At 37.0% G+C, this 16,225-nt stretch overlaps 2 protein-coding genes and 1 non-coding gene across 3 annotated transcripts in view; 2 read left to right on the top strand and 1 right to left on the bottom strand.

Moving 5' to 3' along the window:
* Nucleotides 1-16,225, top strand: part of LOC141452273 (liprin-alpha-2-like) — a 108,170-nt gene that overhangs the window by 49,007 nt on the left and 42,938 nt on the right. The window lies entirely within an intron of this gene.
* Liprin-alpha (PTPRF interacting protein alpha) overlaps nt 1-16,225 on the top strand; it is a 213,017-nt gene that overhangs the window by 46,747 nt on the left and 150,045 nt on the right. The gene's annotated exons all lie outside the window — the stretch shown is intronic.
* TRNAI-UAU (transfer RNA isoleucine (anticodon UAU)) lies at nt 9,066-9,164 on the bottom strand. The gene is made up of 2 exons: nt 9,127-9,164; nt 9,066-9,101 (listed from the first exon to the last, which is right to left on the bottom strand). It is a non-coding gene; the product is annotated as a tRNA-Ile (tRNA).

Consider the following 16,225-nt stretch of genomic DNA (forward strand, 5'->3'; position numbering starts at 1 on the left):
ATTTTTTTGGAATTAGGTGAGCATTACTACTGACAATCGGACAGATCTACATAAATATGTAGACCATTTTTGTAGAAACCAACTAGATACTAGACCCGCAAAGCTAAGATGTATTGTTGGTTTAGTGGGTTCGATTCCCCCGGTCTAGGCCTTGGATTTTATTTAATGGTTAATATGAGAAATTTATAGTAAAGTAGGTGGTTATAGGCTAGACCCGCAAAGCTAAGATGTATTGTTGGTTTAGTGGGTTCGATTCCCCAGGTCTAGGCCTTGGATTTTATTTAATGGTTAATATGAGAAATTTATAGTAAAGTAAGTTAGGCGGTTATAGGCTAAACCCGCAAAGCTAAGATGTATTGTTGGTTTAGTAGGTTCGATTTTATTTAATGTTTAATATGAGAAATTTATAGTAAAGTGTGTTAGGCGGTTATAGGCTAGACCCGCAAAGCTAAGATGTATTGTTAGTTTAGTAGGTTCGATTCCCCCGGTCTAAGCCTTGGTTTTTATTTAATGGTTAATATGAGAAATTTATAGTAAAGTAAGTTAGGCGGTTATAGGCTAAACCCGCAAAGCTAAGATGTATTGTTGGTTTAGTAGGTTCGATTTTATTTAATGTTTAATATGAGAAATTTATAGTAAAGTGTGTTAGGCGGTTATAGGCTAGACCCGCAAAGCTAAGATGTATTGTTAGTTTAGTAGGTTCGATTCCCCCGGTCTAAGCCTTGGTTTTTATTTAATGGTTAATATGAGAAATTTATAGTAAAGTATGTTAGGCGGTTATAGGCTAGACCCGCAAAGCTAAGATGTATTGTTGGTTTAGTGGGTTCGATTCCCCCTGGTCTAAGACTTGGATTTTATTTAATGGTTAATATGAGGAATTTAGAGTAAAGTATGTTAGACGGTTATAGGCTAGACCCGCAAAGCTAAGATGTATTGTTGCTTTAGTAGGTTCGATTTTATTTAATGTTTAATATGAGAAATTTATAGTAAAGTATTTTTGTTTTTAATTTAAGGGGCCGTCAAAGGGTTTATTTTGTACCTCCCTTTTATAGTAACAGGAATTTAAAGAACAAGAACTACGAGTATTTAGAGATCAGAATTGAATGGGTAATTGATGTAGCGGAAACTGGCAGAGAGAAAGGGCGCAAATATTCTAACAGCATTTATTTAATTTTATTTCCTGTTGGTTACTTAGCGTCTAAAGGACTTATCGAGGGACTAACTAACTTATACAATTGAATCAATAAAAGAATTACCTACCCCCTCCCCGCTCAGATGCCATTACTACCAGTGGTGTGCGTGAGTATGTGTCCAATGGGGGTGGTGGCAGGCTGTGAGCAGACGAGTAGTTGCCAGAATCGTCTAATCTATACGATTCTCCAGGTTTATCGCTCCTGTTCTACAGTTGGCCCCCCTGCCTTTCCATTTCATTTATTTTTACTTCCTTTAAAGCCATTTTGTTGCAGAAGTGCACCTTGTTACCCTGCAGATTTGGAGATTTGATGTTTTTTTTTAACATTGGGAATACTCGATTTGCAGTCTCTAGATTTGGTGGGTTTTTAGAAACTGTTCTGCTGAATGTTTGGTCAGCCGTAGAAAGGGATTTGAACCCTCTCCCCTCCATTTCCGGAAAATACATGCATATTCAAAATACATTATAACGTGTACGAGTAAAGTCGTAAATTATATTGGAATAGTTCTTTAGAGGAAACTCTCCCTCCTTTCCTTCCGCTGGAAGCGCCCGAAATCGAATTTCCTTGGGAAGAGCCATTTTTTTATTTTGAGAAAAAATCCCCAAAAAGTTGCAAATCCGCAACTTTAAAGTGGTACTTCCGGTGATGGGAGCTTTTGGTCGTGAGTTTTCGCTCCCCTGGTGAGATCCAATCTAAAATATAAAATTTCAGTTTCCTGAGATTTTTTAGTCTGTTTTTTTTTCCATAGACCATAGAAGCGGGTTATTTCCGTTTCTACATAGAAAATTAGACACTATCGCAATAATTTTTCTTACCTAATTATGTAAACTTTAAGGCGGAAAGATTATTAAGAAGAACATATGGTTAACAACTTTTTTTAAATTTCATTGAATCTGTCTCAGTTCAGATTTATAGATAAATAGTTCAACTGCAACTTAGTTTCAAATTGAATAACTTATCTAAATTACTGGGAATTTGGCCGAAAGGAATAACCTGGTTTTATAGTTGGACCAAATATGGGACAACATCTTATAGAGGAAGGTGATTGGATGGTCTTCTATTTTATTTTTTTTATGTTTATCTAAAGAGCGTGGCATGTTTGATCAAGTAGGCCATTGTATTGTCCCATCTTCCCCCTGACTTCTAACCCTCTCGTAATTCAGGGAACGTACCTCCCTGAAACCCTGCACTATATGCCTTTATAAACACGATTTTTCCACCCGCGAATAGCCAAAGCTTATCGCCAAATTATAACCTGGAAAATGTTACCGCTTTTTTTCCACATTTAAGGGGAAGCATTGGGAATTGGATCTTGAATTTTCCATGGATATTCAGTTTATAAGTTAAGCGCCACGGTAGTCGAGCGGTTATAGGCTAGACCCGCAATGCTAAGATGTATTGTTGGTTTAGTGGGTTCGATTCCCCCGGTCTTGGCCTTGGATTTTATTTAATGGTTAATATGAGAAATTTACAGTAAAGTATGTTAGGTGGGTTATAGGCTAGACCCGCAAAGCTAAGATGTATTGTTGGTTTAGTGGGTTCGATTCCTCTGGTCTAGGCCTTGGATTTTATTTAATGGTTAATATGAGAAATTTATAGTAAAGTATGTTAGGCGGTTATAGGCTAGACCCGCAATGGTAAGATGTATTGTTGGTTTAGTGGGTTCGATTCCCCCGGTCTTGGCCTTGGATTTTATTTAATGGTTAATATGAGAAATTTACAGTAAAGTATGTTAGGTGGGTTATAGGCTAGACCCGCAAAGCTAAGATGTATTGTTGGTTTAGTGGGTTCGATTCCTCTGGTCTAGGCCTTGGATTTTATTTAATGGTTAATATGAGAAATTTATAGTAAAGTATGTTAGGTGGGTTATAGGCTAGACCCGCAAAGCTAAGATGTATTGTTGGTTTAGTGGGTTCGATTCCCCTGGTCTAGGTCTTGCATTTTATTTAATGGTTAATATGAGAAATTTATAGTAAAGTATGTTAGGTGGGTTATAGGCTAGACCCGCAAAGCTAAGATGTATTGTTGGTTTAGTGGGTTCGATTCCTCTGGTCTAGGCCTTGGATTTTATTTAATGGTTAATATGAGAAATTTATAGTAAAGTATGTTAGGTGGGTTATAGGCTAGACCCGCAAAGCTAAGATGTATTGTTGGTTTAGTGGGTTCGATTCCTCTGGTCTAGGCCTTGGATTTTATTTAATGGTTAATATGAGAAATTTATAGTAAAGTATGTTAGGTGGGTTATAGGCTAGACCCGCAAAGCTAAGATGGATTGTTGGTTTAGTGGGTTCGATTCCCCTGGTCTAGGTCTTGCATTTTATTTAATGGTTAATATGAGAAATTTATAGTAAAGTATGTTAGGTGGGTTGTAGGCTAGACCCGCAAAGCTAAGATGTATTGTTGGTTTAGTGGGTTCGATTCCTCTGGTCTAGGCCTTGGATTTTATTTAATGGTTAATATGAGAAATTTACAGTAAAGTATGTTAGGTGGGTTATAGGCTAGACCCGCAAAGCTAAGATGTATTGTTGGTTTAGTGGGTTCGATTCCCCTGGTCTAGGTCTTGCATTTTATTTAATGGTTAATATGAGAAATTTATAGTAAAGTATGTTAGGTGGGTTATAGGCTAGACCCGCAATGCTAAGATGTATTGTTGGTTTAGTGGGTTCGATTCCTCTGGTCTAGGCCTTGGATTTTATTTAATGGTTAATATGAGAAATTTACAGTAAAGTATGTTAGGTGGGTTATAGGCTAGACCCGCAAAGCTAAGATGTATTGTTGGTTTAGTGGGTTCGATTCCCCTGGTCTAGGTCTTGCATTTTATTTAATGGTTAATATGAGAAATTTATAGTAAAGTATGTTAGGTGGGTTATAGGCTAGACCCGCAAAGCTAAGATGTATTGTTGGTTTAGTGGGTTCGATTCCTCTGGTCTAGGCCTTGGATTTTATTTAATGGTTAATATGAGAAATTTACAGTAAAGTATGCTTGCTAGTCGCCTCCGTCCATGACACCTAATTGGTAGTGGGACGTAAAGCCCGCCTGAAATAATAGGCGTTACTTTACTTTGTATCAGTTTGTAAGGTTAGTAGCCATTGACAGAAGCTGTACAAATTGATTCCCTAAATAATTCTAAAAAATAAAATAAAATGAAGATATTACAAAAATAATAAAAGACAATAAAATAGTAATAAAATCGCATAGAACTGATGTAATCAGGAGAAAAGTCTTGTGAGTATTTCATACCAGATCTATTTTTCTCACTACCTTTCTTATTGGAAGAGAAAATGAAGAGAAAGACATTGGACTAAAGTGGAAACTGTCAACATCAGATAGACCGAGTGTCAGAATAAGGGTGACCTTCATAAAAATGTAAAAATTATCTAACCGTGGGAGCAGCAGATCTGTGTGCAATAACATCAGTTATGCACATACACAGTCACAGTTACGGTGAACATAAACGCTGCACATTACATGGTGATAAGGTTTCAATTAAGGTCGTGCTGTACACGTTCACAAATCTACAGCAATAGTTTACTTTGGTGTCTGTGCTGCAATTCCCCTTTAAATTGGTTAATAAAAGGTTCCAGATAAAGTCATATCTTGTGGTCGATGGAAACATTAACATCTTTGCTTCTCGATATAAGTGGCACTGCAATTGTAAGATTACCATAACCGGAGATAAAACTTTTGCCAAATAGGTGCATATGTTGGAAATCACAATAACTAAAAGAAGAAAATAAGTTACGTTTACTTTTCATTTTTTCTTCATTTAGTTAAAGTTAATCTCGCAATGCATGATGCGGGAATTGACACTTTAACGGACAGTTCTTTTTGACCATTTTGAGAATTTTTCTTAAGCTTGTACGTCAATTTTGGAAAAAAAAATCTTTGTCTTGTAGCTTATTTTTGCTTTAAAAACAAAATTACAAAAATAATGTGAACTTTAGGCGCCACGATAGCCGAGAGGTTATAGGCTAGACCCGCCAAGCTAAGATGTATTGTTGGTTTAGTGGGTTCGATTCCCCTGGTCTAGGTCTTGGATTTTATTTAATGGTTAATATGAGAAATTTACAGTTAAGTATGTTAGGCGGTTATAGGCTAGACTCGCAAAGCTAAGATGTATTGTTGGTTTAGTAGGTTCGATTCCCCCGGTCTCTGGGCCTTGGATTTTATTTAATGGTTAATATGAGAAATTTATAGTAAAGTATGTTAGGCGGTTATAGGCTAGACCCGCCAAGCTAAGATGTATTGTTGGTTTAGTGGGTTCGATTCCCCTGGTCTATGCCTTGGATTTTATTTAATGGTTAATATGAGAAATTTACAGTTAAGTATGTTAGGCGGTTATAGGCTAGACTCGCAAAGCTAAGATGTATTGTTGGTTTAGTAGGTTCGATTCCCCCGGTCTCTGGGCCTTGGATTTTATTTAATGGTTAATATGAGAAATTTATAGTAAAGTATGTTAGGCGGTTATAGGCTAGACCCGCAAAGCTAAGATGTATTGTTGGTTTAGTGGGTTCGATTCCCCTGGTCTAGGCCTTGGATTTTATTTAATGGTTAATATGAGAAATTTACAGTTAAGTATGTTAGGCGGTTATAGGCTAGACCCGCAAAGCTGAGATGTATTGTTGGTTTAGTGGGTTCGATTCCCCTGGTCTAGGCCTTGGATTTTATTTAATGGTTAATATGAGAAATTTACAGTTAAGTATGTTAGGCTGTACTCCAGAAAAAACCAGTCATTAAAGGGTAACCCTAATGTCTGAAGATGCCCTTAGAGTTTATATCGTGTCAAACTAGAGGAAGGTTCTTCTACTATTTCGATTGGCAGATCTTTATGATGAAGTTAGTTAGTCAAAGTACCAGAAGTTGGCTGAACTGGTGGTTTCCAGTTCAAACACCGCCGTCCTGAGAAGAAGAATGTTGTATGTATCTTACGTCACATGCGTGGGTGTGGTGCAAGAGGGAGAGATCGCGTAACGATGTCACTAAAACCCACCACTGTTCAGTACACCAGACTGACTGTTCCACTACAAAGTAAGTTCTTCAAAGGAGTGTCGACCGTTGCACAAGTACATTCATCTTCCTCAGAAAACAATCATACTTAAAATTATTGGTGCTTAAATTCATGTCGTCCTTACTTCCGGATTCTAATTGCTGTCCCAGTGATAATCAGCGGTGCTAGTGTACAATTGAAACCAGAAATCTGGTGTGACAAGACCTGCAGTTTGCGAACTTGTATGATCTTACAATTTATTTTTGAATGAATCGCTAAAAACTGCGCAAATCTTTTCGTTCAATTCACACTTCCGGTTTTTTCCAATTTTCGTCAAAAATTATAAATTCTGTATCTTTTTTCTTTTTCTTTATATTGTTTAAATAAAATAAATATCAACAACGTTGAGCCAACTGTAATTTAAGTTAATGTATTCTTATATTGTTTTTCGTGAAGTTACATATTTTACTGATTTGACTTTATTTCTCTCTGTTGCAGGTAGGTGCAGTTTCCCAGTTATCAAAGTGTTGTTTGTCTGTCGTAAGGTTCGTATTTTTGTGTGTGTGTTTGTCTGTTATTAATGCATTTTTCACAAACTGCCTTGATTGGATAAACTAGTCCTTATGATATTTCTGTTAATATGGACAGATGTTGACTTGCAGCAGAAGATTGGCCGGAAGTCTGATTATTTGTGTTCTGGTTAGGAATTTACAGTTAGTTTTTGAATATATACACGGAAAACTGTCTTGAATTTTTGTCTCGCACAAACTACCGGAAACTACCCAATGTTCAGTACTTATTTGCCGTAAGCTTTATAGGAGCGTAATTTAGGGTATTAGCGCTTTAAGCTCATAGTGTCTGTGCATGATCATGTTTACAGAACATTTAAAACGAAGTTTCAGATATCTTGAACTTCTCATTCCCCTTTTTTGGTTCTATGCTTTCTACAGGAAACTAGGTAAATAAGTCGGAAGTGACGTAATGACCAAAAAAAATTTGATTTCATGAAATCAATCAACTGTTGAAGGGCTTCTTTATGAGTGATTTCTCTTGAAATTAGCTTGCACAATCACCTAACTTCGGGGGGTCTTCTCAAGAAGGTCGTAAGTCCTTCCCTGTTTTTAATTCTTGGAACGGCCATCCAGGGTTTTTCTTGTTTTTTGCTGTTGGTTAGAAGAGTTGGTTTGAATTGCATGGTGCAGTTGGTTAATAAGCTGGAAGCACAGATTCTGGACTGATCGATTAATTGAAAGATCCATTCTTGGCCAGCTTCAATCAACAGCCCATACGTTAACCCTCAGTGAGAAGTCACCCAATTGTTGGGCCAGAAAACCGGTTCAAAATTTCACTTCAATGCCAAAAGAAAAAAGAGATGAAGTTATTTTAAATGCTGCTAGCGCTTTTAGTACAACCTGGGCTGTCCAAGAAGATGGATCATCTTCTTCAGATTCTTCTCCACGCAGCTTTTAAAGTTGCTTAGATTTAAAGCTAGAAAAAACTGTGCACCAGCCTGCCAAGAGAATTTCCATTAAAAGATCTCTTAAATTCATCCCAAAAATTCTGGAACCAGAGCCACTAAAAACCATTTTGAATTGATCTGTAAACTTGAAAAGATATGTTCCTTAGGTCTGAGGTCCCAGGACTTCCGTTACGTGCAAATAAACAAACAAAAAAATCATTTTTTGGACAAAAAAAGGTATTCCCGCATGATTTTTCCTTTTTTTTTATGGAGGCGATGGTGAATGGGAGAGCACTCACCAGCGCTATCACGCGGCTATCCCCTTAACTACATTCATCTCCACGTTACATCAATATTTGACCACCCATCTGAATGCTCGCCTGCTTGCATCGTACGTATAGTTCGCCAAGTGTTTGCAGGATGTCGCTAGTTGTTTAGTCTATTGTTTGGCGCTACTATGCTGCGCTCTAGGAGGCTTTTTTTTCGGGGTACTTCCTGTTGTAAGGAAATTGTTACAGTCGTCAAGATTTTCACCGGAAATATCTATTTTGAGATTTCCAGGATCTGAAAAGTGTTTTTAGAAAGTAGAGAAACTAATAACCAAACTCCAGACGGAAAGCTCGCAGAAGGACTTAGGACTTTGTTTGAGTTCCACTTCATCAAGCCTTAAAGCTTGTATTATTGCCTTAAATTTGTAATTAGTACATTTTAAATTTCGTAATATCCTGTTTTTGACTGATCGATCAGACAAGTGTTTCTCTTGATTAAACCAACTTTTACAATTTTGTAACATATAATATTTTAGCGTCAAAACTAATTCTCATTAAAGATATCAAGTTAGTTTAGCGTACAATGCCCAGTAATGGACATTGTAGTGACAAGTCTAAAGTACCAACTTCTCGGGAGTAAACCCTTTTAAATCCAAAGGTCCCCTCCTTTGTAACGGGACTTGGGCGTACAGCCGACAACGCTACCTTGTAAAACCTTGTTAATCAGTCTCGAAACCTCAATTGGAAAATTTCGGAAGTTCAAGCCCTTCTTGAGTTGTAATGGCCAAGAAAGAAAAGGCAAGAAACTCCGCTACATTCCGTAGAAAAACCGGAAATCGGCACTCTTTGGAATATTTTTGGACAGGAAGTAATAAGATCATGATCGTGGCAGATTTTGAGTTCTCGAAAAAAAAAGACATCTGTTAAGAAAAGTGATTTTTCGTACAAGTGAGGGAAGTATAGTTTTTCATTATCAAGTTTACGTATTGCTCATGTGACGTAAACATTGATAAATTTCAAAAATAAATATATATAAATATATATACGTATATATATATTTTCTATTCCAATTTCAATCAAAGAACTTCATCATGAGATATCTTAAGAATTATTTGATAACTATTAATTATTTTTCTCAGTGAAATAAAAACTAATTTTCCCCAGGTGAGGCTCGAACTCACAACCCCGGCATTGCTCACCACACATTCTTACTGTCTTATAAGTACCGTGCGCTAACCAATTGCGCCACTGGGGACTCTATTATCAATGTGTAAGTGATGTTGGTATGGTTCACACAATCTAATCTTTCGTTTTTTTTAGCGCGCGCACGTGAATTTTATATTTTTTTTAAAAAAATTATCTTTTAGTGTAAAAGATTATTTTTTTTGTGCGACATAAGTGATTTCTTTTTACTGACGTAGATATTACGGTAGTGGCAAAATTTTGAAATAGATTTGAAATTTGTTAGGTCTATACCATAACATGTTGGGTATGTATGTGTACGTAGCCTTCTCTAAAACGCCAAGTCGGCGATGATGTAATAATTTTCCGTTTTACTAGTATTTTCATTTCAGAAACTAATGTTCTAGGCGAAATCCATCTGCCGGAAGTATTTTTCATTGTTTCTCGGTAAATTTTGCGTATAACGGATGTTTCCACTTATATGGGAAATGTAGGGTCTAGGTATTTTAAATATATCTTCCAGGGGAATCAACTATTCGGATTATTATTATAGGAGTCCCTTTTTTAGGCCTTAAGGACGAGAATCCCTTTCTAAGAGGGTCATCCTATGATTAAATAGACTATTCTCTGAGCCATCTAAGATGGTTTATTAAATCAATACTTTGTCCTCCTCTAGGACTTGTCTTATTCTCTATCTCCTTTTTCCTTAAGTGAAGAATTCTTTGACTTGATCTCGAAGCCAGTTTCGTACTTTTTTCTTTACTTCTTCGTTGCTGCTGAACTTGAAGCCTTGCAGAGCTTCTTTCAGCGGACCAAACTGCTATTAATCCGAAGTATCAAGGTGATGACTGTTAAGGAAAATGAGGTAGCAGCTCACATCCCACTTTGCCGATAGTTTCCAACGTCAGTTGTGCTATAAGAGGACGAGCATTGTCTTGGAAGAAGAAGCACGCCTTTTTCTCCGCCATCCAGGATATTTCCGGATATCAGCGTGGGCTTCACTTTGTTCTGTCTGAGTAGTATAGGCTTGTCGCTCCTCTGAAAAAAAAAAAAATCACAATAAATCGTACCTAGGACACTTCCGGAGCAGTGCTAGTCTATTAGGCTTTTGCGGCAACTTTTACTCTTTTCCACCCTGTGCGTAAAAACTCATCCGGTTTGTGTAACTACTGCCACGTATAGTTTGCTCATCCTCACTTTCTGAAAGTTGAAAAATCGGATCACAAGACACTGTTCTTTTTAGGTACTTACAGCGAGCAGCTACGCCATCGAAAGTAACTCCATAAAGATTATATTTACGTAAATATTAAATCGAACAGCTGATTTGACACTTTTTACAAGGTTGCCAACTAACACTCACAAAAGTTTAAATTCCCTGCAAAGTCGCCTTCACTAGATATGTTTGTCTGTAAAAAAAAATATTGAATAACCCCCCCCCCCCAATTATAGGAGTAATTTTTGAAGAACTCAGTGTGGCTCTTACGCCCTTCTTAGCCTCTACACTCAGAGGAAGGAGTGTAACCCATTTCTCACTAAGTCCTACTCAGAACACCTGTCTTGGAGAGCAGTAATTGGGTTCTCTTGCTTCAGTTTTCTGGTGCCTAAATCCTCTGATCCTTTTCCTTCATCCAGAGGTAGCCAAATGACAAAACTACGATTTCTGTACGATTACTTCAATTGGTAGACTAAAGAGGGAAGTAAACAAACATTTAGTTAATTCATTTGTGATAAGCGAAGTAATCTGGAAACTTAATTGATTTAATTGTATCAGCTGTTGTATTAATTGGATCAGCTGGTACAACCTAAAATAACCTTCTCTTTTTTTCCACCAATAAAACTTTATTTACAAATACCGTTTTAGGTTAATTGAAATTTTATACGTCTTCCTTACCCAACTACAATTCCCCCGGGGCGGTCTAACATTTCGTTTACAATTCCCAGTGGGGCAGTTAAAATCGGCTAGATTCCGCCCTGGCTGTTACCTACCGGCAGCTGTACACACACTGGAGGTGAGGTTATCCTGACGGTTATAAAGAGTCTAGACTTTTGCGGGTGGAAAAAAGCTAGGTTTTCCTTTTTTCCAAAGTGCTCGGGAGTTCATTTTTGTGATGCCGGATTTTCAATATTTGATTTTTCATCTGAAAATTAAAAAAAGAAAAAAAAAAGAATAGTCTATTAATTGAAAATAGTAAATAAAAAAATTAAACTCGAGCTTTCCTAAAGTTTAGTGCCGCTAAATTTCCTTTTTTTAATAATTCAGAAATGTTGTGTAAGTTTTGTATGTATGTTTGTAATATACAGTACAACCTGGATTAACCGGGCTGACCTCCGGCTATACCCATCCCGGAAAACTGAAATCCCGGTTAAACCGAATACATAGTATTACATGACTGTTTCGATGTGAATTTTATCTTCGATAGATAAACAAATACGTTTACGTTTAGCACCAGTTTTCTTAACGGATTCCATTGCGTAAGTGAAATAAAAATTCGACCGAAGGGGGGCAAATGAAAGATGTTTTCTGTAGGACGAACTGATTAACACTGAAGACTAGCTTGTGATTAGGCTGCTCTCTGGGAAGATTAAAATAATGCCAGTAATTATCCATAAAAATATTACATATAACCGTGAAGTTGAAAATCAACTATTTACGACACGTAAATCCCATGGTCTTTCGGTAAATCCCAAGAAATTCAGTACTAATTGCACCATATTTTGGGTTTTTACATACATACATACATACATGATGACCCTTCAAGAAAATCAGGTATAAAAGAGTTGCTGCCGCGCCCACAATTATGTTACATCGGAAGACAAAAAAATTTCCCCGTCGCCACCGAAAATTAACTTTTGTTTCGGCGCCGATCCAGGTGGTGTTCTTATGATGACTCAACATGATCCCGGTTAACCGAGGGCTGGTTAATCGAGGTTGTACTGTATATATATATATATATATATATCTATCGAGTTTGCGGAAAATCGACCAAGCCATTTTCGATATAATCACCGATAAAGTGAACAATCCATGGAGTAATGACGTAGTTCAGATTGAGGAACGTTTATTACACAAAATAGGACACATTAGAGGGTATCCATTTTCTCTCTTTTGAAAACCTTGGAAAATAGTATCAAATAAAAGTTCCAGATCTTTGTATCGATAATTAGCTCACCAAGTTTAAAGTAAATCGATGGAGTCGGTTTTTGGGGGAAGGGGGGAATCATTAAAAAAAAAATGATAGAATTCTATAAGTTACAAGAAGCTAAATAGATCCGGGTGGTCGATGAAGTAGTACCACCGAAGTAAAAATAGGGGCTCGCCAGTGGTACCAATCTCCCTGTGGAAACAGTGTTGATTAGAAAAGAAATAATCACAAAAATCAATCAACTAACGGAGGAACTTTGTAATTTGCTTCACATTTTCATGTTTGCAGTTTTTTCAAAACTAAATAACCTAGTACTTAATTTTTTTTTTTTTTTATACAAAAAAAGATGAAAGATAAGGTCGAATACAATATATAATGCAGTCGATATGGTAATTAGGTCAGAAACTATCTTATTCCATTTATCAGTTCTAATTTCACGCTTCAAGGAATCGCATCCTGTATAATGTGAATGAATCTGATTCTTTTTTAATGAATAATTAAAAAAAAAATCGTGCAAATCATAGACAAGACTTTCTTTCCCTAAAGTTCTCAAAAAAAGTAGTCCCTGCTATCTATCCGGGGAGGAGATCTCCCGGAAATCATGGAAATAAAGGAAGGTTAGCGGCTTCCGGTCAAATTCCTTGTTTTGTAGTAGTACAACAGCTTTAGGGGGCTCTACATTGGAAGTGGCCCCTTAAGGTGAAGATCTAACCTCAAACTAACCCTGAAGAAGTGTCCTAAAATAATTTTTTTATGGAGTGCACAATAATTAGTACTACATTTAAAAACAAAAAATTTTGTAAAAGTAAAAAATACGTAAGTAATAAAGTAGCCAAGGATCTCGAGAGCATGTATTTCCGGTGAAAAGTAAGTGCCCACTTTATCGCCTTACTTCCTGTTCACAAAGCCACTAATGAAAGAATTAAACTTGTTTCTAAAGTTAGATTTTATTGGTTATTACCAATTCTTATATTTATGTCGTTGTTAATAGGATGAAAAAATGTATTACCAGTTTCAGTCATTATAAACTTTATTATCCCGCGAGCTTTCGACCTAGGGACTAGGTCCATCTTCAGGGCTAATTTACAATATACTGTTTTTTTTACATCTTTAGCGGGTTGTGGTATGTCTTCTGTCCTGTCTGTTCATGGACTGAATGTGATCGGTTTGTAAGGATGTCAGTGTTGCCAATAGTCAAGTATTTTTGCAGTAAGTTGGCCGTATATGCAACACACAAAAAAAGGAAAGTGCTGGAAATGATATATACATATCAAAGACAGAAAACGGTCTAAATTTCAGAAAACTGACACCAACAATTAAAACAACATATACGGCCAACGTACTGCAAAAACACCTGACTATTGGCAACACTGATTTCCTTACAACCAAACACAATCACACACAGACCGATCACATTCAGTCCATGAACAGACAGGACTGAAGACACACCAACCCTCTAATGACGTGAAAACAGTATAATGTAAATTAGGTAAATATTTTTGTAAATTTTCATTACATTATATATATTCATTGTAATATAATTAATTGGTAATATAATTGTTAACACACTGTAAATATGTTCCTCAGCCCTGAAGATGACCTAGTCACCCTAGGTCGAAAGCTCGCGGGATAATAAAGTTTATAATGACTGAAACTGGCATTAATTTTTTCATCCTATTGAAGCTATGATTCAGTCACCAATAATAATGAATAGTCGCTGTTAAATGTTTCGCGTTACATTCCAGTACATTTAATCATGCCCTTGTAACCTTTGACCTTCTGAGTTCAAATGGTCATCTAGTAACCTCTGCAAGGTGTGTACAACCTTTTAAATTCATCTTGATTTAATAATTTGGAATAATTTTCTCATTAATAGAGTTCATTATTGAATTATTATTAATAATATCTTCTGTTATTTATACGCACTATTATTAACACTGTCAATAATAATAATTAATTTAAATAATAAAATATGCGATTACGAAATCTTTTACTATTTTTTTCTCGTTTGATTTCGAACATTTATGGTTTCAGAGATGAATGTAAATTAGAGAAGTCTAATAAATAACTATCAATTGGCAATTTAAGACATGTATAACTAACTATTTTCAGTACATAGGGGCTGATTGTCGTAATTGACAATTAGTTTTTGGTTAAAGAAATTACGACAAACTGGTGGGTACATTTTGGATTCTGGGTAGCACTAATCAGATTTACAGCATATTCAATAATTAGTCCTCTAGAAGAAGCTGTGGTGTACCAAAACTCTCGTTTCCATGTACAGAAATCTACTAATCAAGGAAGAGATCAGCTCAGTGATTAGTACACACGATTCCCACGCGAAGATCCTGGGACACGAGCGCTAGTGTCAGTCCTTAAATTTTCTCTCCTTATTAGCCTCTTGTGCAAGGTGCAACCAAGGACAATGTTGTCCTGCAGAAACTGTAAGTGGGCTTTTCGCCCAAATCCTGAATTATGGAAATCCTCGAATCTTTTCACTTTTTCATCTACCGGTGAAAGAATTTAGCAAATGAGGCCATCATCAGTATATTTAGGGCAGATATTGGAAGGGATTGATGACTCCTGATGGCCAATTTCCTCCCATCTATAGGCTCTAGAGAGCCCAAATTACTTTTTTCTTTTCCTTTACGCAAGAACTTCCGAAGAAGGTCCAAATTCTCCTTCGGGCAGTCCAATACTAGAACAAAGGAACATCCGGTCTTAGCTAAGAAAGTTGGAATAATAAAGAGCTAAGCTCTGTTGAAACGTCTCTTCGGTCTGTGTAAGATTAGTTTTCCTGGCGGGGCGTTATCGGCTTATCAGGTGGAACCAGCTGAAAAGCTGGAGTAGAGCCTAAAAGCATTTTCAGGAGCTTCAAACTTTCAAAATTCGTCCATTTTGTTTAAACTTGTGATTTTAGCAACATTTCTAACTTTGGTTAATATTATAAATAGATAAGACAAAAAATTGAACTAATATGGCAGTTTAAACCACATCTATCTCACTAGTAAAATTGATCTTTAGGGCAGGAATCAACTGAGTTAAAAGCGAAGACTGTATTAACCAAAGTGGACGAACAAAGTGTAGTGCAGGTGGGAACGAAAGGTATTAAGAAGGATTTTCGGAAATTTAAGGACGCAAGATGGCTATAAAATCAGGACGAATCGAGAAGTCGTTGAACTGTTCGGTGAGCCTGTTATAGTAGCCACTATAAAGTCTGGTAAGACTACGATGGCTAGGACATTTGCACCGGAATGGAGGAGACGAGAGGTCCCCCAGGAAAGCTCTATATGGACACCTTGGTGGGAAAAGGTAGGCCTCGACTAGAATGGTTGAGCCGGACGATTTGGAAGCCCTTGGTCAGCAGAGATGGAGAACGTCGGCAAGAGACAGCCTAGGCTCGGTCGGGTCCTTCATGGACCTTTATAGCCCTTGAGTAAGTAAGTGATTACTAGATTCCAACGCGAAGATCACAGGTTATCTTGCCCCTAAGATTTTCTCTTTCTAGGAGCCTCTTTACAGCTCACTTTCCGGTGATGGAAAGTGTTGTAACGAGAGAACACTGTTCGGAGGCCGGCAGTGTACCCGAAGCCAAGCACCGGGGGCCAAGAATCTCAGATGTTGACGCGCTTAAAGAGAAAACCAATTTACTTTCCCGCATTTTCCTCTCTTATAAGAGATACCATGGATGTCTGATTTGACTGAAACCACATGATATGGTTAGTGTGACTTACTAAGTTCATAGATTTAATTGCGGGGATGCTGAGACTCTCCAGTAAGTTTTAATTTGGCTGGAAATTGTGCATCAGGTAGATCGTATGCATTCTAGGGAATGCAGGTTCCTGCAGGAAAATAGGTCAACTTGTTGATTGTTTTCCTCCAACTATATGTATATATTTTTCTATTTCCCTGTCATTCCTTTTTCTTTTTTTGCCGCTCATTTGGAATGCAATAATGAGGGAGGAACATCCTTCTCAGGGACTGTGGTGAG

Source organism: Rhodnius prolixus, unplaced genomic scaffold (assembly GCF_049639745.1).
Source record: "Rhodnius prolixus isolate KJV_2025 unplaced genomic scaffold, Rpr scaffold_3, whole genome shotgun sequence".
NCBI lineage: Eukaryota > Metazoa > Arthropoda > Insecta > Hemiptera > Reduviidae > Rhodnius > Rhodnius prolixus.